Raw genomic sequence first — 25,220 nt, forward strand, 5'->3', positions numbered from 1 at the left:
GGAGTGTAAAATAGGTTGTTTTTGAGATAAAGTTACCTAAGCCATGAGTAATGCGCAGGAATTTAAAAACACAGCAATGGATTTATGATAGGTAACATTATCTGACAAAATGGTTTGGAGATAAGTAGCACAATGTGGTAGATCTGATGACTATAAACTGTGTAGTAGACTGTATGCCATTTATTTCACAACTGATCATTAGATATGACAATAATATCATCTTATATGACTATGCAATGAATGTTAGAATTACAAAAATATGTCTGCCTTCTATTTTTGCAGCACATTTCTAGTAATAGTTTCATTATGTTTTTACTTAAAGGAACATGATATACAATAATAACAAATACTCTCATTTTATGATTATAGCTATGCAAAAGTGATGCTGAGCAGAACACAGCTAGTTATTGGAAGCTGCATGTGCACGCTACTCCTGATTGGCTCTTTGGCCATACATTGAAACCTTGGTGTGAGTTAAACAAGCTTTCTTTTATAAATGTCACCATATTTAAAGGGACATTCTGGTCAAAATTTAAATGCAAATAGATTAATTACATCTTTGAATAGAAACATATTTGCAATATACATGTATTGTTAAAAATGCTTCTAGTAAAAGTTATCACTTGTTTAGTGTTAATATTTTTCTCTACACGTGCATGTGAATCATAGTTAGATAGTCGCAGTGCACCAGCATTTTAAATACTGCAGCTGATCAGAGCACCAGTGGGATGTGTATCATGTGAGCAATTAACAAACTGAATACAAGTACCTTAGGCTCTCTGAGCAAGTTCTCTGTTTAAAATGCTGGTGCACTGGCGTACACAAATACACTTTTCAAATAGCTATAGCTTTTATAAGAAGCAGTTTTGCTAATATATGTATATTACAAAAAATGCTTCTATTAAAAACTGAAACACATTCCAATTTTGGAATGTCCCTTTAAGTATTTTTTTTTTAAGAGAAGTCATTTGATTAGCTTTTCTAAACGATGATAACATAGTTACGCTCCCTAAAGATACTTTAATTTAGGGAAGCCTACCATGCAACTCAGTAACAAATTAATCCCACTTACCTAATAATATCCATCCTCTCACTGGGTATTAACATTATTCTCACCCTTGCAGTCCCCACCTCCTGTTTCTCACCCTCCTACCCTTCTAGATTGTAAATTCCCACAGGAATAGAGTCCTCAATCACCATCATCGTTGTACGTTTATTTTTCTTTCATGTAATTAGCAAGAGTCCATGAGCTAGTGACGTATGGGATATACATTCCTACTAGGAGGGGCAAAGTTTCCCAAACCTCAAAATGCCTATAAATACACCCCTCACCACACCCACAAATCAGTTTTTACAAACTTTGCCTCCTATGGAGGTGGTGAAGAAAGTTTGTGCTAGATTCTACGTTGATATGCGCTCCGCAACAGGTTGGAGCCCGGTTTTCCTCTCAGCGTACAGTGAATGTCAGAGGGATGTGAGGAGAGTATTGCCTATTTGAATGCAATGATCTCCTTCTACGGGGTCTATTTCATAGGTTCTCTGTTATCGGTCATAGAGATTCATCTCTTACCTCCCTTTTCAGATCGACGATATACTCTTATATATATACCATTACCTCTGCTGATTTTCGTTTCAGTACTGGTTTGGCTTTCTACAACATGTAGACGAGTGTCCTGGGGTAAGTAAGTCTTATTTTCTCTAAGCTATGGTTGGGCGCTTTTTTTTATAAAGTTCTAAATATATGTATTCAAACATTTATTTGCCTTGACTCAGGATGTTCAACATTCCTTATTTTCAGACAGTCAGTTTCATATTTGGGATAATGCATTTGAATCAATCATTTTTTCTTACCTTAAAAAATTTGACTTTTTCCCTGTGGGCTGTTAGGCTCGCGGGGGCTGAAAATGCTTCATTTTATTGTGTCATTCTTGGCGCATACTTTTTTGGCGCAAAAAATCTTTTCTGTTTCCGGCGTCATACGTGTCGCCGGAAGTTGCGTCATTTTTTGACGTTCTTTTGCGCCAAAAATTTCGGCGTTCCGGATGTGGCGTCATTTTTGGCGCCAAAAGCATTTAGGCGCCAAATAATGTGGGCGTCTTATTTGGTGCTAAAAAAATATGGGCGTCGCTTTTGTCTCCACATTATTTAAGTCTCATTTTTCATTGCTTCTGGTTGCTAGAAGCTTGTTCTTTGGCATTTTTTCCCATTCCTGAAACTGTCATTTAAGGAATTTGATCAATTTTGCTTTATATGTTGTTTTTTCTCTTACATATTGCAAGATGTCTCATGTTGCATCTGAGTCAGAAGATACTTCAGGAAAATCGCTGCCTGGTGCTGGAACTACCAAAGCTAAGTGTATCTGCTGTAAACTTTTGGTAGCTGTTCCTCCAGCTGTTGTTTGTATTAAATGTCATGACAAACTTGTTAATGCAGAAAATATTTCCTTTAGTAAAATACCATTACCTGTTGCAGTTCCATCAACATCTAATGTTCAGAGTGTTCCTGATAACATAAGAGATTTTGTTTCTGAATCTATTAAGAAGGCTATGTCTGTTATTCCTCCTTCTAGTAAACATAAAAAGTCTTTTAAAACTTCTCTTTATCCAGATGAATTTTTAAATGAACATCATCATTCTGATTCTAATGATTCTTCTGGTTCAGAGGATTCTGTTTCAGAGGTTGATGCTGATAAATCTTCATATTTATTTTAAATGGAATTTATTCGTTCTTTACTTAAAAAAGTCCTAATTGCATTAGAAATTGAGGATTCTGGTCCTCTTGATACTAAATCTAAACGTTTAGACAAGGTCTTTAAATCTCCTGTAGTTATTCCAGAAGTTTTTCCTGTTCCTGGTGCTATTTCTGAAGTAATTTCCAGGGAATGGAATAATTTGGGTAATTCATTTACTCCTTCTAAACATTTTAAGCAATTATATCCTGTGCCGTCTGACAGATTAGAGTTTTGGGACAAAATCCCTAAAGTTGATGGGGCTATCTCTACCCTTGCTAAACGTACTACTATTCCTACGGCAGATGGTACTTCCTTTAAGGATCCTTTAGATAGGAAAATTGAATCCTTTCTAAGAAAAGCTTATTTGTGTTCAGGTAATCTTCTTAGACCTGCTATATCTTTAGCGGATGTTGCTGCAGCTTCAACTTTTTGGTTGCAAACTTTAGCGCAACAAGTAACAGATCATGATTCTCATAACATTATTCTTCTTCTTCAACATGCTAATAATTTTATCTGTGATGCCATTTTTGATATTATCAGAGTTGATGTCAGGTTTATGTCTCTAGCTATTTTAGCTAGAAGAGCTTTATGGCTTAAAACTTGGAATGCTGATATGTCTTCTAAATCGACTCTACTTTCCCTTTCTTTCCAGGGTAATAAATTATTTGGTTCTCAGTTGGATTCTATTATCTCAACTGTTACTGGTGGGAAAGGAACTTTTTTACCACAGGATAAAAAATCTAAGGGTAAAAACAGGGCTAATAATTGTTTTCGTTCCTTTCATTTCAACAAAGAACAAAAGCCTGATCCTTCATCCTCAGGAGCAGTTTCAGTTTGGAAACCATCTCCAGTCTGGAATAAATCCAAGCCTTCTAGAAAAGCAAAGCCAGCTTCTAAGTCCACATGAAGGTGCGGCCCTCATTCCAGCTCAGCTGGTAGGGGGCAGATTATGTTTTTTCAAAGAAATTTGGATCAATTCTGTTCACAATCTTTGGATTCAGAACATTATTTCAGAAGGGTACAGAATTGGTTTCAAGATAAGACCTCCTGCAAAGAGATTTTTTCTTTCCCGTGTCCCAGTAAACCCAGCGAAAGCTCAAGCATTTCTGAAATGTGTTTCAGATCTAGAGTTGGCTGGAGTAATTATGCCAGTTCCAGTTCTGGAACAGGGGCTGGAGTTTTATTCGAATCTCTTCATTGTACCAAAGAAGGAGAATTCCTTCAGACCAGTTCTGGATCTAAAAATATTGAATCGTTATGTAAGGATACCAACATTCAAAATGGTAACTGTAAGGACTATCCTGCCTTTTGTTCAGCAAGGGCATTATATGTCTACAATAGATTTACAGGATGCATATCTGCATATTCCGATTCATCCAGCTCACTATCAGTTTCTGAGATTCTCTTTCCTAGACAAGCATTACCAGTTTGTGGCTCTGCCGTTTGGCCTAGCAACAGCTCCAAGAATTTTTACAAAGGTTCTCGGTGCCCTTCTATCTGTAATCAGAGAACAGGGTATTGTGGTATTTCCTTATTTGGACGATATCTTGGTACTTGCTCAGTCTTCACATTTAGCAGAATTTCATACGAATCGACTTTTGTTGTTTCTTCAAAATCATGGTTGGAGGATCAATTCACTAAAAAGTTCATTGATTCCTCAGACAAGGGTAACCTTTTTGGGTTTCCAGATAGATTCAGTGTCCATGACTCTGTCTTTGACAGACAAGAGACGTCTAAAATTGATTTCAGCTTGTCGAAACCTTCAGTCACAATCATTCCCTTCGGTAGCCTTATGCATGGAAATTCTATTGCTGCATCGGACGCGATCCCCTTTGCTCATTTTCACATGCGACCTCTTCAGCTCTGTATGCTGAATCAATGGTGCAGGGATTACACAAAGATATCTCAATTAATATCTTTAAAACCGATTGTACGACACTCTCTGACGTGGTGGACAGATCACCATCGTTTAGTTCAGGGGGCTTCTTTTGTTCTTCCGACCTGGACTGTAATTTCAACAGATGCAAGTCTTACAGGTTGGGGAGCTGTGTGGGGGTCTCTGACAGCACAAGGGGTTTGGGAATCTCAGGAGGTGAGATTACCGATCAATATTTTGGAACTCCGTGCAATTTTCAGAGCTCTTCAGTCTTGGCCTCTTCTGAAGAGAGAATCGTTCATTTGTTTTCAGACAGACAATGTCACAACTGTGGCATACATCAATCATCAAGGAGGGACTCACAGTCCTCTGGCTATGAAAGAAGTATCTCGAATTCTGGTTTGGGCGGAATCCAGCTCCTGTCTAATCTCTGCGGTTCATATTCCAGGAATAGATAATTGGGAAGCGGATTATCTCAGTCGCCAAACGTTGCATCCGGGCGAATGGTCTCTTCACCCAGAGGTATTTCTTCAGATTGTTTAAATGTGGGAACTTCCAGAAATAGATCTGATGGCTTCTCATCTAAACAGGAAACTTCCCAGGTATCTGTCCAGATCCCGGGATCCTCAGGCGGAGGCAGTGGATGCATTATCACTTCCTTGGAAGTATCATCCTGCCTATATCTTTCCGCCTCTAGTTCTTCTTCCAAGAGTAATCTCCAAGATTCTGAAGGAATGCTCGTTTGTTCTGCTGGTAGCTCCAGCATGGCCTCACAGGTTTTGGTATGCGGATCTTGTCCGGATGGCCTCTTGCCAACCGTGGACTCTTCCGTTAAGACCAGTCCTTCTGTCGCAAGGTCCTTTTTTCCATCAGGATCTCAAATCCTTAAATTTAAAGGTATGGAGATTGAACGCTTGATTCTTGGTCAAAGAGGTTTCTCTGACTCTGTGATTAATACTATGTTACAGGCTCGTAAATCTGTATCTAGAGAGATATATTATAGAGTCTGGAAGACTTATATTTCTTGGTGTCTTTCTCATCATTTTTCCTGGCATTCTTTTAGAATTCCGAGAATTTTACAGTTTCTTCAGGATGGTTTAGATAAAGGTTTGTCCGCAAGTTCCTTGAAAGGTCAAATCTCTGCTCTTTCTGTTCTTTTTCACAGAAAGATTGCTAATCTTCCTGATATTCATTGTTTTGTACAAGCCTTGGTTCGTATAAAACCTGTTATTAAGTCAATTTCTCCTCCTTGGAGTTTGCATTTGGTTCTGGAGGCTCTTCAAGCTCCTCCGTTTGAACCTATGCATTCATTGGACATTAAATTACTTTCTTGGAAAGTTTTGTTCCTTTTGGCCATCTCTTCTGCCAGAAGAGTCTCTGAATTGTCTGCTCTTTCTTGTGAGTCTCCTTTTCTGATTTTTCATCAGGATAAGGCGGTGTTGCGAACTTCTTTTAAATTTTTACCTAAGGTTGTGAATTCCAACAACATTAGTAGAGAAATTGTAGTTCCTTCATTATGCCCTAATCCTAAGAATTCTAAGGAGAAATCATTGCATTCTTTGGATGTTGTTAGAGCTTTGAAATATTATGTTGAAGCTACTAAGACTTTCCGAAAGACTTCTAGTCTATTTGTCATCTTTTCCGGTTCTAGAAAAGGCCAGAAAGCTTCTGCCATTTCTTTGGCATCTTGGTTGAAATCTTTAATTCATCATGCCTATGTTGAGTCGGGTAAAACTCCGCCTCAGAGGATTACAGCTCATTCTACTAGGTCAGTTTCTACTTCCTGGGCGTTTAGGAATGAAGCTTCGGTTGATCAGATTTGCAAAGCAGCAACTTGGTCTTCTTTGCATACTTTTACTAAATTCTACCATTTTGATGTGTTTTCTTCTTCTGAAGCAGTTTTTGGTAGAAAAGTACTTCAGGCAGCTGTTTCAGTTTGAATCTTCTGCTTATGTTTTCATTTAAACTTTATTTTGGGTGTGGATTATTTTCAGCAGGAATTGGCTGTCTTTATTTTATCCCTCCCTCTCTAGTGACTCTTGCGTGGAAAGATCCACATCTTGGGTAGTCATTATCCCATACGTCACTAGCTCATGGGCTCTTGCTAATTACATGAAAGAAAACATAATTTATGTAAGAACTTACCTGATAAATTCATTTCTTTCATATTAGCAAGAGTCCATGAGGCCCACCCTTTTTTGTGGTGGTTATGATTTTTTTGTATAAAGCACAATTATTCGAATTCCTTATTTTTTATGCTTTCGCACTTTTTTCTTATCACCCCACTTCTTGGCTATTCGTTAAACTGATTTGTGGGTGTGGTGAGGGGTGTATTTATAGGCATTTTGAGGTCTGGGAAACTTTGCCCCTCCTGGTAGGAATGTATATCCCATACGTCACTAGCTCATGGACTCTTGCTAATATGAAAGAAATGAATTTATCAGGTAAGTTCTTACATAAATTATGTTTTTTTATCCTTGGACAGCGCTGCAGAATTTGTTGGCACTTTATAAGAAAAGTATAATAATAATAATATAATAATTAGTTCAATACTGAAATGAAAAATGCAGGAGAAAAGCATTTGAGTTTTTTTTAATGGATAACTGCTAAAAGTAGTAATACTATAAGGGCCAGATTACAAGTGGAGCGCTAATTAAGGCTCCCCTTGAGTGTTAATTGCTCTAGAAGTAAGATTTCTGCGCTCATATTATGAACGCAAACAGTTATCGCTCTAGCGGTAACCGGACTAATACAAAAATCCAAAGTTAGAATATCGCGTCCACGTTCATGTATTTCCCCATAGAAGTCAATGGAAAAAAAAGTGGAAAAAATCTAACACCCCGCTCTCACGCAAACACGATTGCATATTATCATTTGCACTAACCCGATCGCATATTCTAATATGCGCAATCCCGAGATGAAAATATGAACATTGCATAGATGCTTTTACATGTTTTCATTTACTTAACTGCAAAGGGCACCAATGCACTTATACACACATATATACACATATAAATACATATGTACACATATGTAAACATATATATATATACACACACACACACACACACACGTATCCATCTTCAGATATGTATATGTATCCCTATGTTAACCCCTTTGCCCAATCAGACATATATATACGTTGTGTGGTACTTTGGCAATTGTACTGCACAACGTATATATATATATATATATACATCAGAGCTGCAGGAAGCTCTAGCAGTCTCGGCTGTTAAGTTACAGCCAAGAGCTGGAGTTCCTGAGCTATAGGTATCTGTCCGCTTATGAAACCGGAGCATGATCGGTGCTCCACTTCCATATGAAGGCAGATGCCAGATCGTTACAGATTGTGACACCGTGTGTGTCACCGTCTAATGATCTTCTGCTGGTGTCGGTGGGAGGGAATCCGGGAGGCGGGTGGGCGGCCCAGCAGCAATAGGGGTAGGGAGTTGGAGGGCCCTACACTTCAGAAAAGAAAAAAATAAAGGGAGGAGTGAAGGGGCCCTATGCTACAGAAAAAATGTGGGGGGTCCATAGCTTATGATTCTGGGAGGGGGGAAAACTATACTACAGAAAATGATAAAAAAAAGTGTCAGCTGCCAGTACCTAATATTAGCTAGGGGGGAGAGTTAGAGAGCTGTTTGGGAGGGATCAGGGAGGTTGGAGGGTAAGGGGGGATCCTAAACTGCAGAAAATATATTTAAAAAAAATAATTAAAAAAAATTGCGTTCAATTTTTATATTGGCGTTGGGACTTCCGGTGGGCGGCTCCACAAGATGGCTACAAACTTCTTTTGCTTAATTCTTATAACTTGAACTTTGCAGCCATCAATCCATGCCATCTGCCTCTCCCTTGATAGGCAAGCTGCTGGGATCAATTAGCAGACAGAGGGAATTCCAGCTCCTCTTTTCCCCCGGAAAGTCACTTTGAGTAAAACTTGGGTTTCTTCCCACCACGCTTATATCACTACCTGTCAACATTCCTCTCTGATCTTAAGCAATGTAGACACTCCATAGTAAAGGACTGTATACTGACACCTACATCCTGGCTGAGATAAAGGCCATATTTTTGCCGAAGCTGGATCGAATTCTAGTGTCCTGCACTTAACTATGCACAATAGCGGAATCCATGAAACAGCATTCCCTACTCAAGGGACCCATATATAACCAGTATGATCTTGCTCCACAGAAAGCTGTAGGCATCTTCACACCATACTCGCAGATGCACAATAGCCTCACAACATTGGACCCCTCATGGGGGGGGGAGAAGTCACGGAAATATTTGAGACCGGAGTAAATCCCTCTTGCACAAGCTTGTCAAAACTAATCATAGATTCATCTCTGAAAACAGAGAGGAGCCTACCGGTACCTTGATGGGCCCAACAGAGTCGTAGCTCTGGACATGGATTTGACGCCTGCAAGATTATTCACTATACCTGAGACTGTAGGACCTGTCATTGGAGACATTTCACTCGTAAAGAGAGAGCCGCAAGATGAAGACCTGCAGAAGGCATATGGCTGCAGACCCATTGAAATTCAATATGACCAATCAAGATGGCTACTAGACACACGTAACAGTCCAACGGCTTTAGCCAGGGAGGGGGTGGGATCCTACCCAAATCAGCTCTCTGGGCATTTGAACTAGCGCATCCTTGCAAACTTGCTGAAATCAAGTAAAGTTTGTTTAACATGGACTTAAGGATTTGTTCTGTTCATATACGTGTGTATGCTACTGGTTGTTTTTCTGAGGACCATAATGGGATACCTGCGACCAAAAACTTTAGGTTAAATTGTTGGTTGTCTACTGTTTTAAATTCTGCTTTTATTTGATGTTTATTTTATTTTTACTAGTTCTGGTTCTCCTGAAACCATAAAAATTCCTTTTTGAATATTTAATTGAAATGGTTCTTTAACGTACTATCTACTGCAATGAAGTGTCTCTACTTATAGAATGTGTAAATTAAACCGTTACTATTTTAATCTGCATAATCCCTATATTACTACAATATTTGTTTTCTTTTTTAGAAATATATAATTGTATTTAATTTAGCAGAGATATAACAATGATTCTCTTAACTATCTACTCATATGTCTATACTCCCGGAAATCTAACTAAATGTATCTCAACCCCTATTATTATTATTTGACAAAATATCATACGTTAACTCTGTAGATATCAATAGATCCTCTATGGTCTGTACAGCCTTCCCTAGAATTATCCTGCAGAATGAGTAACCCCCATATGCAGCAATTATTTATACGAGAATGATATTGGAAATGCCTTTTTGATAGTGAATCAGTGTATACTGATAGCATGAGACAATCCAACACTGACACACCCCTGCCAAAATTGTCCTCAACCTATACCTATTATACCTATTATACTAAACCTGACATCAACTCATCTGGCTTGGCTTAGGACTAACTCAGACCTCACCTTGAAAATCATAGCACAACTCAACCTATTTAATACTACCAAGGGGGTGATATTTCAAGGCAAACCTGTTAATTTATATGAAAGTATGTCTTTCTATTAATTTTACAGGAGGACATTCATTCCTAAAGGAGATTGTGCTAGTTTTAGTTTAAATTAGTTTTTGTTTGTAGTTATAAATATATTAAGAAAAAAACAAGAATGAGTACATAAATCACATACAGTAAGTGGTATTTCATGTGTAGAGCTCTGAAATGTACAAACACAACTGTAATTTCTATACTGATGTATCACTATGTCAAGATAATCTATTTCATTCACCCTGTCAGGTGGAATAATGTACATTTTGTTTAATTGTACTCATTATTGGCAATAAATAAAATTAAAAAATATATATACTGTATATATTGGCAGACTGTCTGCCAGTACTTACGATGGGGTTACCAGGGGTGAGGGAGGAAAGAGAGCTGTTTGGGAGGAATGATGTAGGAATCAGGGGTGGGAGGTGCCAGTTGGGAGGGTAATCTCTACACTAAAGCTAAAATTAACCTTACAAGCTACCTGATTAACCCCTTCACTGCTGGGAATAATAGAAGTATGGTGCTCAGCTGCAGTAAGTGGCCTTCTAATTACCAAAAACCAATGCCAAAGCCATGCATGTCTTCTATTTCTGAAAAAGGGGATCCAGAGCAGCTTTTACCACTATTTGTGCTATGATTGCACAAGCGGTATGTAAATAATTTCAGTAAGAAACCCAAAGTTTGTGAAAAAGTTATTTTTTTTTAATATGATCGCATTTAGAGGTGAAATGGTGGCATGAAATATTCCAGAATGAGCCTAAATCAAAACCTTGGGTTGTTTACTTAAAAAAATATATAGTTTTGACAAATAAATAGAAAAAACAAGGCTCTATTTATGTTTAAATGGAGTGATAGTAAAAATGCTAAAAATTCTCTTTTTTTCTCTGAAAGGCCTGGAAGTGAAGGGGTTATAGCCCTTTCCCTGCTTTTCTTTCTAACACCTGAGATCTCATATCTTTGAGCCCTTATAACTGTACTTTGTATTTCTTTTTATGTGTTTTCTGCTATTTTTTTTTTTTTTTTTGTGAAACATTTAACCACAGCTCTGAAGATGCGGTAATGATTCTAGCGTAAATTGCAATTTAACCTGCGCGCAAACAATCTCAAAAACACGATATTACTTGCGCACAAATATTTGCGCTTCACTTGTAAGTTGTTTGTCCTGTGTTACGTAACACTAACTGTAAGTGTATTGTTCACACAACAGCAGGTGTGAGCTTTTCCTGTTTATATCTTCTTTGTTTGCACTTCTGAGAGCGAAACTCCTTGTCAGTAATGAACACAAATGAATGCATAGTGTGGGAGTTTTTAGTTTGGAATTGTTCCCTTTTAAACTTGAAAAGATAATGTGTCTTAGAGCACTGTGCTGCACCTATAAGAGACAATAAATTAATAATTAAACTTTTATGATTCAGACGAAAACATGCTATTTTAAACAACTTTCCAGTTACTTCTACTATCTAATTAGCTTAGTTCACTTGATATCCTTTGTTGAAAAGCATACCCAGTGAGTCTCATGAGCAGCATTGCGCTACTGAGAGCAAGCTGCTGATTGGGGCTCTTGTCATTTGCTTACTCATGTGTTCAGCTAGCTCCCAGTAGTGCATTCATTCTACTTTAATTGAAAAAAGATTTTTATTGAGTTTTTCCACATACAAAGAAAATCTTATACAACAAAAATTCAAGACATATCATTACCATCAAATATGCATTCTTTACAATTTAAATCATCTATCTCTCTTTGCAACAATATTTATATAATCCAGTCATCCCACATGTAACCAGAACATCAACAACAAAAAGAAGATCCCCCAAGGGGGGGGGGGGGCAGCCTGGGTGCAACTAGTATATGAGATCCATATTGCACTATATGGTAATCTAGCTTAAAGGGACAGTCAAGTCAAAAAAAACTTTCATGTTTCAAATAGGGCATGTAATTTTAAACAACTTTCCAATTTACTTTTATCACCAATTTTGCTTTGTTCCTTTAATATTCTTAGTTGAAAGCTAAACCTAGGAGGTTCATATGCTAATTTCTTAGACCTTGAAGGCCGCCTCTAATCTAAATGCATTTTGATAGTTTTTCACCACTAGAAGGCATTAGTTCATGTGTTTCATATAGATAACATTGAGCTCATGCACGTGAATTTACCATGGAGACAGCTCTGATTGGCTAAACTGCAAGTCTGTCAAGAGAACTGAAATAAGGGGCAGTCTGCTGAGGCTTAGATACAAGGTAATTACAGTGGTAAAACGTGTATAGTTATAACTGTGTTGGTTATGCAAAACTGGGGAATTGGTAATTAAAGGGACACTGAACCCAGTTTTTTTCTTTCATGATTCAGATAGAGCATGCAATTTTAAGCAAGTTTCTCATTTACTCCTATTATCAATTTTATTTCGTTCTTTCCTATCTTTATTTGAAAAAGAAAGAATCTAAGCTAAGGAGCCAGCACATTTTTGGTTTAGAACAATGGACAGCACTTGTTTATTGGTGCTGTCCAATCAGCAAGGACAACCCAGTTTGTTCACCAAAAATGGGCCGGCATCTAAACTTACATTCTTGCTTTTCAAATAAACATACCAAGAGAATGAAGAACATTTGATAATAGGAGTGAATTAGAAAGTTGCTTAAAATTGCATGCTCTATCTGAATCACGAAAGAAAAAAATTTGGGTTCAGTGTCCCTTTAAGGGATTATCTATCTTTTAAAACAACAACAAATCTGGTGTTGACTGTCCCTTTAAGGATTTGACCCCTGCCTCAGAGAAAGGGGGATACGACAAGAAGGAAGGGGAAAAGGAAGTGGGAAGTGACCCACCCAGACAAGCTAAGCAGGAGCGGAGGAGGCATGGCTTACCCTGAACACACCTAACTGTCTACATCGCTAACTTGCCGTCTACTCCTGTTCTCAATATACATGATCCAAGGCTTTCAGATAGAGAGGAACTGGTCTTTAGTGTCCAATAAGTCTGCAGAGGCACTACTCATCTGGTAATAGAAACTAATCTTATTTTCAATTATCAGAAATGTTGGAATTATAGTTTTCCAGTAGCATTCGTTCTACTTTAAAGGGGCAGTCTAGTCAAAATTAAACTCTCATGATTCAGCTAGAACATGCAAATATAAACAACTTTCCAGGTTACTTTTATCATCAAATTTCCTTTGTTCTCATGGTATTCTTTTTTAAAAAGCTAAACCTATGTAGTCTCATGCTAATTTCTAAGCCTTGAAAGCTGTCCTTTTTCTCAGTGCATTTTGACAGTTTTTCACAGCTAGACAGTGCTAGTTCATGTGTGCCATATAGATAACATTTTCCTCACTCCTGTGGAGTTATTTATGAGTCAGCACTGATTGGCTAAAATGTAAGTCTGTCAAAAGAACTGTAATAAGGTTTAGTCTGCAGAGGCTTAGCTACAAGGTAATCACAGAGATAAAAAGTGTATTAATATAACAGTGTTTGCTGTGCAAAACTGGGGAATGGGTACTAAAGGAATTATCTAACTTTTTAAATAATAACAATTTTCAAGTTGACTGTCCATTTAACAAAGGATACCAAGAAAATGAAGTAAATTTGATAAAAGTAAATCAGAAAGTTGTTTAAAATCGTATGCGCTATATGACCTCATAAAAAATCATGAGTCCCTCTCTATTATAATTAATAGAGCAGCATCCATATTGTAACTCTCAGTATATTGAACAACTTGCAGTGTGAATGATGCAGCCATCACAAAAGCACATTCAGAACATTACAGAACAGAAGAATATATGATTAACAAGGCAGATATTTATTTCATGGTGTTTTTTGAACTAACAATTTTAATATTAAAGGGACATGAGACTCAAATTTCTAATTTACCTTTATTGTCTAATTTGCTTAATTCTTTTGATATCCTTTGTTGAAAAGCATATCGGAAAAGGCTCAGTAGCTACTGATTGGTGGCTGCACATAGACGGCCAGGTGCATTATTATTTATTCAACAAAGGATACCTGAAGAATGAGACAAAGCTGATCCTGAGCATGACACAGCTAGTGATTGGCAGCTGCATGTGTACGCCCCTCCTGATTGGCTCTTCGACCATACATTGAAACCTTGTCGGGAGTTAAACTTTCTTTTACAAATGTCACCATATTTAAAGTTACATTCAGTTATAAGTACAATTTATATGTGTGAACCGAAACTCTTTTGTTACAATACAATTATGAAAACAAGCCAACAATGATAAACACATTTGAATAAGTGGTTAGTTAAGTGTTGTACTTGAGCGCATAACACATAATAGCACTGCACCTGACATTTTAAAGGGACAGTAAACAACTTGTAATTACAAGACATTTCTGTTGTGCTGCTATAGAATAACATATCACCCAAGTCTTAACCTTTTAAAAACACAATAATATCCATTTTTTTCTGCAATTATTTTTAAATAGCCAAACTCCATCCACCATTTGCCCTCTTGTAGGAGCTAATCTGGGCTTTAGTCAGCAGACAACCGAGTCAGTATAAAATGCATTTATTTGCTGTTGCTATCCGTTAAAACCAGTTATGGACAGATATCTAGCTAAGTTAGCACTAAGAAGTCAGGAGGGTGTATTATAAGTTCTATGGGGTCGATTTATCATGCTGCGGTGGACAAGAGCGTACATATGCGTCCCTGTCCACCGGAGCTCGCCTCTGGCGGGCTGAATTCCGCTGCCCGACTTCACCATTGCACAAGAACGCAATTTATTGCTCTTGTGCAATGTCGCCCCCTGCCCGCTCACAGCGAACAAGACCAGGGAGATTGAAATTCACCACCTTAGAGGTGGTGAAAGGTTGGGGAAGCAGCAATCTAATGACTGCTGCTTGTTAAATACGGACTGCAGTCATAGGGGGTCGAAAGGCTTGCAAAGCCTTTGATAAATCAACCTATGTATTAGAAATTGCACACTTTTTAGAGCAAAATTACATGAAAATATAGTGCAAAGTACAACCCCAATTCCAAAAAAGTTGGGACAGTATGTAAAATGCAAAAAACAAACAAAAAGAGTAATTTGTAAATTCAATTCACCCTGCACTTTATTAAAAACACATTATTAACACATTATTTGATGTTTTACTTTGTAAATTTAATGCATTTTTTAAAATATACACTCATTTAAAATCTGATGACTGCAACACACTCCCTAAAAGTTGGGACAGGGGCAATTTAGGACTAAAAGCGATGTCAAAAGTTGAAATAAGAAGGTGAAACAGGTGAGGAAATTGTGAAATCATAGTATATAAGGAGCCTTTATAAAAGGCCTATTCCGTCAAAAGCAAGGAAAGGTTGAAGCTCACCAATCTGGCAACAGATGTGTCAGTGAATAATTCAACACTTTGAGAACAACATTCCCAAAAGACAAACTGGTAAGATTTTGGGCATTTCACCTTCTACAGTGCTAAATATAATTAAAAGATTCAAGGAATCCAGTCAAATCTGTGTGTGTAAAGGGCAAGGCCGAAAACCACTTCTGAATGCGTGTGATCTCCGATCCCTCAGAAGTCACTGTCTCAAAAACCGCCATGATGTTTGTAATGGATATCCTGCATGGGCTCTGGAATACTTTGGTAAACCTTTATCAGTCAACACCATTTGCCACTGCATCCACAGATACAAGTTAAGGCTTTACTATGCAAAACATAAGCCATGCATCAATACTGTCCAGAAGCGCCGCCAACTTCTCTGGGCTTGGTTTTATCTGAGATAGACAGTAGCACAATGGAATCGTGTTTTGTGGTCCGACGAGTCAACATTTCAAATAGTTTTTGTTGTGTTCTCCTGGCCAAAAAATAAAAGGACCATCAAAGCTGTTATCAGCGTCAGGTCCAAAAGCCAGTGCCTGTCATGGTATGGGGGTGTGTCAGTGCCAATGGCATGGGTAACTTGCACCTCTGTGAGGGCACCATTAATGCAAAAAGATACGTATACATTTTAGAGAAACATATGCTGCCATTCAGATGTCGTCTTTTCCAGGGACGTACCTGCATTTTCCAGTAGGACAAAGCTAAACCACATTCTGCCCAGATTACAAGCACACGGTTACGTAAGCCGAGAGTGCGGGTGCTAGCATGGCCTGCCTGCAGTCCTGAACTGTCTCTGATTGAGAATGTGTGGCACATTATGAAGTGCAAACAAGAAAATAGAGAGACACACTCAATTGAGACAGAACAAAAGCTTGAAAAACTTCCTTGCTTGTCCACAAGGCCAGTGCCACTCAGGGTGCAGTCTCTTTTAGCACATTATGCCTTTCACAGAGAAAAAAATATCCTGTAGCATATCAGTCTGACCCTGCCCAATGACAGTCCAGTGCCGAAATACCAGGCAATTCTTCTATGAACAAGAGAGAACAACAAACCCCAGACGTACGTTTCGGCTTTCTGTGGGCCTCGTCAGTGAGGTGCAGTTGCATCTCTCTACGGCATTTGTGCAAGGAGTCCATGACTGGTTTCCCCTTTTTACTCTTAGGGAGACCCAAGAATAATTTACATAAAAACAAGAAAATGGAGAGACGCACTCAGCTGAGAGAACAAAAGCTAGAAAAACTTCAGTGCTTGTCCACAAGGCCAGTGCCACTCAGGGTGCAGTCTTTTTTAGCACATTATGCCTTTCACAGAAAAATAAATTCTGTAGCATATCAGTCTGACCCTGCCCAATGACAGTCCAGCGCCGAAATACCAGGCAATTCTACTCTGAACAAGAGAAAACAACAAACCCCAGACATACATTTCAGCCTCCTTTGGGCCTCGTCAGTGAGGTGCTGTTGCATCTCTCTAGGGCATATGTGCAGAGTCCACGTCTGGTTTCCCCTTTTTACTCTTAGGGAGACCCAAGAGTAATTTACATAAAAACAAGAAAATAGAGGCACACACTCAAATGAGACAGAACAAAAGTTAGAAAAACTTCTGTGCTTGTCCCCAAGGCCAGTGCCACTTAGGGTGCAGTTGTATGTTTCGGCTTCCTTTGGGCTCGTCGGTAGGGTGCGGTTGCATCTCTCAATAGCATTTCTCTCTCTTCCCCTCTCTTTTGCTCTCTCTCTCTCCCCCTCTCTTTTGCTCTCTCTCCCCTCTCTTTTGCTCTCTCTCCCCTCTCTTTTGCTGTCTCTCTCCCTCTCTTTTGCTCTCTCTCCCCTTTCTTTTTCTCTCTCTCCCCCTCTCTTTTGCTGTTTCTATCCATCTCTTTTGCTCTCTCTATCCCCCCTCTTTTGCTCTATCTTTCTCTCTCTCCCCTATATTTTTCTCTCTCTCCCCCTCTCTTTTGCTGTCTCTCCCCCTCTCTTTTTCTCTCTCTCTCCCCCCTCTCTTTTGCGCTCTCTCCCCCTCTATTTTGCACTCTCTCTCCCCCTCTCTTTTGCGCCCTCTCTTTTACTCTCTCTACCCCTCTCTTTTTCTGTCTCTCTCCCTCTCTTTTGCTGTCTCTCTCCCTCTATTTTGCTCACTCTATCCACCCTCTTTTGTTCTCTCTCTCCCTTTCTTTTGCTCTCTCTCCCCCCTCTTTTTCTGTCTCTCTCCCTCTCTTTTGCTCTCTCTATCCCCCTATTCTGCTCTCTCTATCCCTCCTCTTTTGCTCTCTCTCTCTGCCCTTTCTTTCTTTCATGTAATTAGCAAGAGTCCATGAGCTAGTGACGTATGGGATATACATTCCTACCAGGAGGGGCAAAGTTTCCCAAACCTTAAAATGCCTATAAATACACCCCTCACCACACCCACAATTCAGTTTTACAAACTTTGCCTCCGATGGAGGTGGTGAAGTAAGTTTGTGCTAGATTCTACGTTGATATGCGCTCCGCAGCAAGTTGGAGCCCGGTTTTCCTCTCAGCGTGCAGTGAATGTCAGAGGGATGTGAGGAGAGTATTGCCTATTTGAATGCAGTGATCTCCTTCTACGGGGTCTATTTCATAGGTTCTCTGTTATCGGTCGTAGAGATTCATCTCTTACCTCCCTTTTCAGATCGACGATATACTCTTATATATACCATTTCCTCTACTGATTCTCGTTTCAGTACTGGTTTGGCTTTCTACAAATATGTAGATGAGTGTCCTGGGGTAAGTAAATCTTATTTTCTGTGACACTCTAAGCTATGGTTGGGCACTTTATTTATAAAGTTCTAAATATATGTATTCAAACATTTATTTGCCTTGACTCAGAATGTTCAACTTTCCTTATTTTTCAGACAGTCAGTTTCATATTTGGGATAAATGCATTTGTTTCAATCATTTTTTCTTACCTTAAAAAATTTGACTTTTTCCCTGTGGGCTGTTAGGCTCGCGGGGGCAGAAAATGCTTCATTTTATTGCGTCATTCTTGGCGCTGACTTTTTTGGCGCAAAATTTTTTTTCTGTTTCCGGCGTCATACGTGTCGCCGGAAGTTGCGTCATTTTTTGACGTTTTTTTTGCGTCAAAAATGTCGGCGTTCCGGATGTGGCGTCATTTTTGGCGCCAAAAGCATTTAGGCGCCAAATAATGTGGGCGTCTTTTTTGGCGCTAAAAAATATGGGCGTCATTTTTGTCTCCACATTATTTAAGTCTCATTATTTATTGCTTCTGGTTGCTAGAAGCTTGTTCACTGGCATTTTTTTCCCATTCCTGAAACTGTCATTTAAGGAATTTGATCAATTTTGCTTTATATGTTGTTTTTTTCTTTTACATATTGCAAGATGTTCCACGTTGCAACTGAGTCAGAAGATACTACAGGAAAATCACTGCACAGTGCTGGAGCTACCAAGCTAAGTGTATCTGCTATAAACTTTTGGTATCTGTTTCTCCAGCTGTTATTTGTATTGCATGTCATGTCAAAACTTATTAATGCAGATAAAATTTCCTTTAGTACTGTTACATTACCTGTTGCTGTTCCGTCAACATCTAATTTTCAGAGTGTTCCTGATAACATAAGAGATTTTATTTTTTTAAATCCATTAAGAAGGCTATGTCTGTTATTTCTCCTTCTAGTATACATAAAAGTCTTTTAAAACTTCTCTTTTTTCAGATGAATTTTTAAATGAACATCATCATTCTGATACTGATAATGGTTCTTCTGGTTCAGAGGTTTCTGTCTCAGAGGTTGATGCTGATAAATCTTTGTATTTGTTCAAGATGGAATTTATTCGTTCTTTACTTAAAGAAGTGTTATTTGCATTAGAAATAGAGGATTCTGGTCCTCTTGATACTAAATGTAAACGTTTAAATAAGGTTTTTAAATCTCCTGTAGTTATTCCAGAAGTGTTTTATCTCCCTGATGCTATTTCTGAAGTAATTTCCAGGGAATGGAATAATTTGGGTAATTTATTTACTCCTTCTAGACGTTTAAGCAAATTATATCCTGTGCCATCTGACAGATTAGAGTTTTTTGGGACAAAAATCCCTAAGGTTATGGGGCTGTCTCTACTCCTGCTAATGTACTACTATTCCTACGGCAGATAGTACTTAATTTAAGGATCCTTTAGATAGGAAAATTGAATCCTTTCTAAGAAAAGCTTCCTTATGTTCAGGTAATCTTCTTAGACCTGCTATATTTTTAGCGGATGTTGCTGCAGCTTCAACTTTTTGGTTAGAAGCTTTAGCGCAACAAGTATCAGATCATAATTTTATAGCATTATTATTATTCTATAACATGCTAATAATTTTATTGGTGATACCATCTTTTGATATCATTAGAGTTGATGTCAGGTATATGTCTCTAGCTATTTTAGCTAGAAAAGCTTTATGGATTAAACTTGGAATGCTGACATGTCTTCTAAGTCAACTTTGCTTTCCCTTTCTTTCCAGGGTAAATAATAATTTTCGTTCCTTTCCTCACAACAAGGAACAAAAGCCTGATCCTTCATCCTCAGGAGCGGTATCAGTTTGGAAACTATTTCCAGTTTGGAATATATCCAAGCCTTATAGAAACCTATAGCCAGCTCCTAAGTACCTATGAAGGTGCGGCCCTTATTCCAGCTCAGCTGGTATGGGGCAGATTACGTTTTCTTCAAAGAAATTTGGATCAATTCCGTTCTTAATCTCTGGTTTCAGAAACATTGTTTCAGAAAGGTACAAAATTGGCTTCAAGTTAAGGCCTCCTGCTAAGAGATTCTTTTCTTTCCCGTGTCCCAGTTAACACAGCAAAGGCTCAGCATTTCTGAAATGTGTTTCAGATCTAGAGTTGGCTGGAGTATTTATGCCAGTTCCAGTTCTGGAACAGGGGCTGGGGTTTTATTTTATCTCTTCATTGTACCAAAGAAGGTCAATTCCTTCAGACCAGTTCCGGATCTATCATTATTGAATCGTTATGTTAGGATACCAACATTCAAGATGGTTACTGTAGGACTATCCTGCCTTTTGTTTAGCAAGGGCATTATATGTCTACAATAGATTTACAGGATGTGTATCTGCATATTCCGATTCATCCAGATCACTTTTAGTGTCTGAGATTCTCTTTTTAGACAAGCATTACCAGTTTTGTGGCTCTACCGTTTGGCCTAGCCTCAGTTCCAAGAATTTTTTTCAAAGGTTCTCGGTGCCCTTCTTTCTGTAATCAGAGAATAGGGTTTTTTGGTATTTCCTTATTTGGACGATATCTTGGTACTTGCTCAGTCTTCTAATTTTCGAAGAATCTCATACGAATCGACTTGTGTTGTTTCTTCAAGTTCATGGTTGGAGGATCAATTTACCAATCAGTTCATTGATTCCTCAGACAAGGGTAACCTTTTTAGGTTTCTAGATAAATTCAGTGTCTATGACTCTGTCCTTGTCAGACAGGAGAAGTTTAACATTGATATCAGCTTGTCAAAACCTTCAGTCACAATCATTCCCTTTGCTAGCCTTATGCATGGAAATGTTGGGTCTTAGGACTGCCGCATCAGATGCGATCTCCTTTGCTCATTTTCACATGCGACCTCTTCAGCTCTGTATGCTGAACCAATGGTGCAGGGATTACTCAAAGATATCTCAATTAATATCTTTAAACCGATTTTACGAAACTCTCTGACATGGTGGACAGATCACCATCGTTTAGTTCAGGGGGCTTCTTTGTTCTTCCGACCTGGACTATAATCTCGACAGATGCAAGTCTTACAGGTTGGGGAGCTGTGTGGGGGTATCTGACGGCACAAGGGGTTTGGGAATCTCAGGAGGTGAGATTTCCGATCAATATTTTGGAACTCCGTGCAATTTTCAGAGCTCTTCAGTCTTGGCCTCTTCTGAAGAGAGAGTTGTTCATTTGTTTTCAGATAGACAATGTCACAACTGTGGCATACATCAATCATCAAGGAGGGACTCACAGTCCTCTGGCTATGAAAGAAGTATCTCGAATTTTGGTTTGAGCGGAATCCAGCTCCTGTCTAATCTCTGCGGTTCATATCCCAGGTATGGACAATTGGAAAGCGGATTATCTCAGTCGCCAAACGTTGCATCCGGGCGAATGGTCTCTTCATCCAGAGGTATTTCTTCAGATTGTTCAAATGTGGGAACTTCCAGAAATAGATCTGATGGCTTCTCATCTAAACAAGAAACTTCCCAGGTATCTGTCCAGATCCCGGGATCCTCAGGCGGAGGCAGTGGATGCATTATCACTTCCTTGGAAGTATCATCCTGCCTATATCTTTCCGCCTCTAGTTCTTCTTCCAAGAGTAATCTCCAAGATTCTGAAGGAATGCTCGTTTGTTCTGCTGGTAGCTCCGGCATGGCCTCACAGGTTTTGGTATGCGGATCTTGTCCGGATGGCCTCTTGCCAACCGTGGACTCTTCCGTTAAGACCAGACCTTTTGTCTCAAGGTCCTTTTTTCCATCAGGATCTGAAATCCTTTAATTTAAAGGTATGGAGATTGAACGCTTGATTCTTGGTCAAAGAGGTTTCTCTGACTCTGTGATTAATACTATGTTACAGGCTCGTAAATCTGTATCCAGAGAGATATATTATAGAGTCTGGAAGACTTATATTTCTTGGTGTCTTTCTCATCATTTTTCTTGGCATTCTTTTAGAATACCGAGAATATTACAGTTTCTTCAGGATGGTTTAGATAAGGGTTTGTCCGCAAGTTCCTTGAAAGGTCAAATCTCTGCTCTTTATGTTCTTTTTCACAGAAAGATTGCTATTCTTCCTGATATTCATTGTTTTGTACAAGCTTTGGTTCGTATAAAGCCTGTCATTAAGTCAATTTCTCCTCCTTGGAGTTTGAATTTGGTTCTGGGGGCTCTTCAAGCTCCTCCATTTGAACCTATGCATTCATTGGATATTAAATTACTTTCTTGGAAAGTTTTGTTCCTTTTGGCCATCTCTTCTGCCAGAAGAGTTTCTGAATTATCTGCTCTTTCTTGTGAGTCTCCTTTTCTGATTTTTCATCAGGATAAGGCGGTGTTGCAAACTTCTTTTGAATTTTTACCTAAATTGTGAATTCCAACAACATTAGTAGAGACATTGTGGTTCCTTCATTATGTCCTAATCCTAAGAATTCTAAGGAGAAATCGTTACATTCTTTGGATGTTATTAGAGCTTTGAAATATTATGTTGAAGCTACTAAGTCTTTCCGAAAGACTTCTAGTTTATTTGTTATCTTTTCCGGTTTTAGAAAGGCCAGAAAACTTCTGCCATTTCTTTGGCATCTTGGTTGAAATCTTTAATTCATCTTGCCTATGTTGAGTCGGGTAAGACTCCGCCTCATAGGATTACAGCTCATTCTACTAGGTCAGTTTCTACTTCCTGGGCGTTTAGGAATGAAGCTTCGGTTGATCAGATTTGCAAAGCGGCAACTTGGTCCTCTTTGCATACTTTTACCAAATTCTACCATTTTGTTGTATTTTCTTCTTCTGAAGCAGTTTTTGGTAGAAAAGTACTTCAGGCAGCGGTTTCAGTTTGAATCTTCTGCTTATGTTTTTCATTAAACTTTATTTTGGGTGTGGATTATTTTCAGCAGGAATTGGCTGTCTTTATTTTATCCCTCCCTCTCTAGTGACTCTTGTGTGGAAAGATCCACATCTTGGGTAGTCATTATCCCATACGTCACTAGCTCATGGACTCTTGCTAATTACATGAAAGAAAACATAATTTATGTAAGAACTTACCTGATAAATTCATTTCTTTCATATTAGCAAGAGTCCATGAGGCCCGCCCTTTTTTGTGGTGGTTATGATTTTTTTGTATAAAGCACAATTATTCCAATTCCTTTTTTTATATGCTTTCACACTTTTTTCTTATCACCCCACTTCTTGGCTATTCGTTAAACTGAATTGTGGGTGTGGTGAGGGGTGTATTTATAGGCATTTTAAGGTTTGGGAAACTTTGCCCCTCCTGGTAGGAATGTATATCCCATACGTCACTAGCTCATGGACTCTTGCTAATATGAAAGAAATGAATTTATCAGGTAAGTTCTTACATAAATTATGTTTTTGCTCTCTCTCCCCCCTCTCTTTTGCTGTCTCTCTCCCTCTCTTTTGCTCTCTCTCTCCCCCTCTCTTTTGCTCTCTCTCTCCCCCTCTCTTTTGCCCTCTCTCTCCCCCTCTCTTTTGTGCTCTCTCCCCTTCTCTTTTGCACTCTCTCTCCCCCTCTCTTTTGCACTCTCCCCTCCTCTCTTTTGCTCTCTCTCCCCCTCTCTTTTGTACTCTCTCCCCTTCTCTTTTGCACTCTCTCCCCCTCTCTTTTGCTGTCTCTCTCCCTCTCTTTTGCTCTCTCTCTCTGCCCCTCTTGTTTGCTCTCTCCCCCTCTCTTTTGCTCTCTCTCTCTCCCCCCTCTCTTTTGCTCTCTCTCCCCGCCTCTCTTGTGCTCTCTCCCCCTCTCTTTTGTGCTCTCTCTCCCCTCTCTTTTGCGCTCTCCCCCCCTCTCTTTTGCTCTCTCTCCCCGCCTCTCTTTTGCTCTCTCTCCCCCCTCTCTTTTGCTGTCTCTCTCCCTCTCTTTTGCTGTCTCTCTCCCTCTCTTTTGCTGTCTCTCTCCCTCTATTTTGCTCACTCTATCCCCTATCTTTTACTTTCTCTCTCCCCTTTCTTTTGCTCTCTCTCCCCCTCTCTTTTGCTGTCCCTCTCTCTCTCTTTTGCTCTCTCTATCCCCGCTCTTTTGCTCTCTCTATCCCCCCTCTTTTGCTCTCTCTCTCTCTCCCATTTATTTTGCTCTCTCTCCCCCTCTCTTTTGCTGTCTCTCTCCCCCTCTCTTTTGCTGTCTCTCTCCCCCTCTCTTTTGGTCTTTCGTTCCGCCTCTCTTTTGCTCTCTCTCTCCCCCTCTCTTATGCTCTCTCTCTCCCCCTCTCTTTTGCTCTCTCTCCCCCCCTCTCTTTTGTGCTCTCTCTCACCTCTCTTTTGTGCTCTCCCCTCTCTCTTTTGCTCTCTCTATCCCCCCTCTTTTGCTCGCTCTCTCTCTCCCATTTCTTTTGCTCTCTCTCCCCCTCTCTTTTGCTGTCTCTCTCCCTCTCTTTTGCTGTCTCTCTCCCCCTCTCTTTTGGTCTTTCGTTCCACCTCTCTTTTGCTCTCTCTCTCCCCCTCTTTTATGCTCTCTCTCTCTCCCCCTCTCTTATGCTCTCTCTCACCCCCCTCTCCTTTGCTCTTTCTCTCTCCCCCCTCTCTTTTGTGCTCTCTCTCGCACCTGACTTTTGTGCTCTCCCCCTCTCTTTTGCTCTCTCTCTCCCCCTCTCTTTTGCTCTCTCTCCCCCTCTCTTTTGCTCTCTCTCTCCCCCTCTCTTTTGCACTCTCTCTTCCCCCTCTTTTTTTTTGCTCTCTCTCCCCCTTTCTCCCCCCTCTCTTTTGCTGTCTCTCTCCCTCTCTTTTGCTGTCTCTCCCCCCCTCTCTTTTGGTCTTTCGTTCCGCCTCTCTTTAGCTCTCTCTTTCTCCCTCTCTTATGCTCTTTCTGTCTCCCCCTCTCTTTTGCTCTTTCTGTCTCCCCCTCTCTTTTGTACTCTCCCCTCTCTCTTTTGTTCTCTCTCTCCCCCTCTCTTTTGCTCTCTCTCTCTCTCCCCTTTCTCCCCCTCTCTTTTGCTGTTTCTCTCCCTCTCTTTTGCTTTCTCTCTCCCCCTCTCTTTTGCTTTCTCTCTCCCCCTCTCTTTTGCTCTCTCTCTCTCCCCCTCTCTTTTGCACTCTCTCTTCCCCCTCTTTTTTCTGCTCTCCCCTCTCTTTTGCTCTCT

The sequence above is a fragment of the Bombina bombina genome, chromosome 3 (genome assembly GCF_027579735.1).
Source record: "Bombina bombina isolate aBomBom1 chromosome 3, aBomBom1.pri, whole genome shotgun sequence".
In the NCBI taxonomy this organism is placed as follows: Eukaryota; Metazoa; Chordata; class Amphibia; order Anura; family Bombinatoridae; genus Bombina; species Bombina bombina.